The sequence below is a fragment of the Myotis daubentonii genome, chromosome 3 (genome assembly GCF_963259705.1).
Source record: "Myotis daubentonii chromosome 3, mMyoDau2.1, whole genome shotgun sequence".
Classification (NCBI taxonomy): domain Eukaryota; kingdom Metazoa; phylum Chordata; class Mammalia; order Chiroptera; family Vespertilionidae; genus Myotis; species Myotis daubentonii.
Window position 1 is genome coordinate 73,690,258 of NC_081842.1, and position 4,808 is coordinate 73,695,065.

The window sequence follows — 4,808 nt, forward strand, 5'->3', positions numbered from 1 at the left end:
CCTGCACGGCCCCCACTGGGGATTGAGCTGACAACCCAGGCATATGCCCTGACCAGGAATCAAACCGTGACTTCCTGGTTCATAGGTCGACGCTCAACCACTGAGCCATGCCAGCTGGGCAAAACCCTATTCTTAATACTCAGTATGGCTGTGCACATTCTCTGATGAGTCCCAGTCTCCCTTCATCCCTCTCAGCTCTGTCACTGTACCTCTAGGAACTCATGGTATGTGTAAAATTAGGAGGCACTAGATTTTACTGTGGTAACAAATCAATCACACCCCACCCCAGAGCCCTACCAGGCCTTACAAACCAAAGGCTCATTTCTCACACTTTATGCTCAGCACTGGTTGGCAGGGAGTCTGCCCTTTGTAGTCACCCAGAAAAGAAGCTGACAAAGGCTCTACAATATTTTATCAAAAACATCTGGAAACGAAGCCTCCCTGGTGGCCTCAGCAGAGTAGCGGTGAAATGGGAGACGTGCACACGGGCTTTCCACTGCTCCTCCCAATACTAGCATGTGGCATTTCTCAGGTGTTTTTGCCAGAAATATGCATACGTCCTTGCCTAATTATAATGGAGTTGAGAAGTCCTGTCTTCTACGTGGCTAAAAGAGGCAGGTAATAACCAGTAAATTCAGTGTCAATCTGTCATTAAAAAAATACCCTATGTTTAATCTTTAAAGAGAAACTTTACAAGAAGTTTCTCTTTAACTTCCTGTTCTAAAAATATCTGGCTTTTACGAAGGACACTGCTTCCCCTGCAGCCCTTACACAGTGGTTTTTCTTTCTCCTACACCCCATGTACTCCTGGCCTTGTAAGCAAGATAGTGTATCCATTACTCACCGTTCTTCTTCCAGAATATGGTTCTCCCTTGGTTTCCTCACTTCCCCTACAATCTGTTTCTTTAAAATATATACCATCTGACTTCACTATCTGATACCCTTCCTTGTTGCAGCCATCTGTCATCCTTCTTGTCACCTCCTCCCTGCTCTCTCCCTTTCCTGCCAATTAGTGGAAGCTTTTCGCACTTTCTCTACTTTGATTTACTGTATTTTTCTCCTTTATGCCTTCTTTCATCAATCTTGGTGACTTCAATATCTGCAAGGATAATTCATCCTACACCTTGTTCTTGACCTTTTAAGCCCAAATGTTTTATTTTTCCTCACCTCTGACACCTTGACCATGCAGGCCTTCTCCTCAAGGACTTCAATTTCAGCATCTCAAGTACTGCCCATAATTTTCTAGTTTTCCATTTCAACCCTGTGTTATAGGCTGCATTGTATCCCCCAAATTCTTTTGTTAAAGTCTTAATTGCTAGTACCTCATTGCCATTAAGTTGGAACCTAATCCAATATTACTGATGTTCTTATAAGAAGAGGAAATTAGGACATGGGCACTCATAGAGGGAAGACCAGATGAACACAGGGAGAAGATGGCCACATATAAATCAAGGAGAGAGGCCTGAGAAGAAACCAACCTGCCAATACCTTGATCTTGGGCATCCAGCCTCCAGAATTGTGTAGAAATAAATTTCTGTTGTTTTAGCCACCCAGTCTGTGGTGTTTGGTTATGGCAGCCCAACCTGACTAATACAGCCTGCTAATATTCTTGCTTTCATGTGTGTTTATTCAGATCAGATTTCATGGTTCAATACTTTAATCATTCCCTTCTACACACCTTTGTTTATCTGGCCCCTCATCAGTGTGTTATCTACTATATGTTATAAGCCTTCCTGGCAAAACTTCCATCCTGGTTAGATCTCACTCTCTGCTTAGATGAAAACTGTGGCCCAGCAGCTGAGTACAGCTTAAGGAAAACAAGGCCCATTCAGGACATGCTGGAGCATCTCACTCTTAACATTTCTGTAGTCATTCACTCTCCCCTTCTCTGAGAAGACTTCTTTAAACCCTCTTCTTAGTCTTCATACTTCCATTCCCCTCTCCATTCTCAATGATCTGCCTTTTGTTTCAGGGCCAAAAAAGAAGCAATCAGAAAATACCTCGTGATCCTCCCTCACTGAGTCTACCAACTACTGTGCTTCTGTGCCCACATACTCTGACGTCTTGTCTGTGAAGATGGATGAACCATTCCTGCATCTAACATGGCAACTCCTTCCTTATGCTCTGGATCACCTACTCAAGGAAATGGCACCTGCAGTTGTCCTCTCTCCTGCACCAGCGCCCTTCCCCCCTCTCTGCAGGATTATTCCTGTCAACATAACCCACGTACCCTAATACTTCATTACAATAGGCTTTTCTGTGCTGGATTACAAAACCTGAAATCTTAGTGTTCACAGGAGTGATTTATTTCTTGCTTATACAGCATCAAGTGGATGCTGGGTGAGTCTTCAGGGCAGCTCTTCCCCATGAGAGTGACAATGTGATTTGGGTTCCTCCCACTTGTGAGGTCACCATCTCAACACATGGCTCCCAGTGTCCTCTATGGCTGGGCAAAAGAGAGGGGAGGGTAGCAAACCCATTGAACAGTATTAATTTTTTTCTAGGCAAAGCTGTATTAGAAATAAATATTTTAAAATCCAAGATACTTTAAAATTGGCTCTTTGCTATCCACTATGTGGGATTTCACCTACCACTGATAAATAAAATAGGGTGATGATCTTTATATCCCATGAACTATTAATGAAGCTTTCTCTTTCAGTGTGTGTGTGTGTGTGCGTGTGCATGTGTGTGTGTGTGTTCTCCATAGAATTCATAGCAGAACACTTATTTGGGGAGTGGAAAAGTGGTTTCATCAATAAATATGCAATTGAGATTGTTCATCTGGGTTAAATCTTTTCTTTCTAATTCTACAGAATCGGGCATAAAAATAATCTGAATTCATTTAGGAAATGAAACTGCTTTGAGTAAGGGCAATGAATTTATTTATGCACATGCACACCTGCTTGGGGTTTTCAATAGGCATTCATGTCACCCCAAACTAATTTTTGGTTTTAAGAATTCAGCTACAGCCCTGGATGAATGGCTCATTGGTTGGAGCATCGTCCATAGACCAAAAGGTTGTGGGTTCAATTCTCAGTCAGGGCACATACCTAGGGTTTGATCTCAAGTCCAGGCATGTATGGGAGGCAACCAATGAGTGTTTCTCTCACATCAATGTTTCTCTCTTTCTCCCTCTTTCTCTAAAATCAATAAAACATATCGTTGGGTGAGGTTTAAAAAAAAGAATTCAACTGCATATTTACAAATTTCTCCTTCAAAAGTAACTGAACTAACAAAGAAGAATCCTATATAATAAAAGGCTAATATGCAAATAGACTGAATGGCAGAACAACCGAACAACTGAATAACTGGTTGCTGTGATATGCGCTGACCACCAGGGGGCGTGTGCGGAACATGGTGGGCATTGGCCGCAGCGGGATGGTGGAGCAGGTGAGCGGGGGTGCCAGCCCAAGGCGGGGCACTGGTTGCTGTCATCGGGGTGAGCCTCTGGTGGTTACTGAAATTTCTTTGCTCCCGCACACCATGATCCTGCTGGCACTTGCACCTGCTGCAGGGACAGGCCCCGCTCACACCCACAGCCGCTCCTGATCACTCAGCACCATCAGCTGGTGTGAGCAGCGGCTGCCGGCCCTGATCACCCCTGAGGGCTTCTCCAACTCCCCCAGCTCCTGAGGGGCGATCAGTAGCAGCCACCGTTTTCAGCCGCTGACAGCACCGGCCCCACTCGCACCCACTGCTGGCACAGCCCCAATCACTCTGCGCTGTCAGCGGGTGCAAACAGGACCAGCGCTGTCAGCACATGGGAGCAGCGGCAGTGGGAGTGGGGCTGCCAGCAGACAGGAGACCAGGGCCATGGCAGGAGGAACCAGGCAGGGCACAGTGGATGGGCCAAGACCCACCTCTATGCCTACCACAGCCTCCACGGCCCACAGTTCCTTTCAAGGTGCATAGATTCATGCATTGGGCCCCTGGTATAATATATAATTGCCTTAGCTACTTAAAACTCTCCAAAATGTAGTGGCTTAAGTCACCACAGTTTATTTAGTTCATGATTCTGTGAATAACTGCTCTGGTCTCACTGGGCTCAGTCGTGTGTCTGCAGTCAGCCCCCTGTCACCTAGGCTGCAGACTGGCTGACAGTGGAGATGACTGAGCCAAGTATTTCTCATTTTCTGGCAGGATAGCCCAGACTTGTTCACACCGCCAGTGGCAGTATCCCAAGAAAGAGAGTGGAAGAGTGCAAGACCCTTGAACCCAAGGCCTGGAACGCACTGGTACATTCTCAGTTCTGCCACATTCTATTGGCCAGACAAGCACGATGTTGGCCCATGTTCAAGGAGTGAGGAAATAGAGTCTAACTTTTCATGCAAGATCTGCAAAGTCAAATGCAAACAGATATAGAAAAAGGAAGATAAACTACTTATGAGCACCTACCACATAGGACAAACATCTGAGAAATGATCCCTGAGATAGTTGACGTTTGTTTCTTCACCTAGTACTAGCCAGTGAAGAAAGCAAAAGTCAGAAGTGTGTTCTGGAAAACAGGTCTCCCTAAATACTTTTTCTTTGCTTGCCCATCTCTGCTATCACTATTAAATATAGAGCTTGAGAAAATAGTCATTTTTTAAAAACTGAAAGCTTCAATTTCTAAGCTCATTTATTTTCCAGTGGAAATAGTTTTCTGAAAGAGGAAGTGCGTTGATTGCATTGAGAAAGACCAGCATCTTGTCCCCATGGTAACAGCATCTTAAATTCTCCAAGTGTTCACCACCTGGTGTTTTGAGGCCTGGTAGCCATATAGTACTACGTTATATAATGGGAGAGAAAGATTCTACATGCACCACATG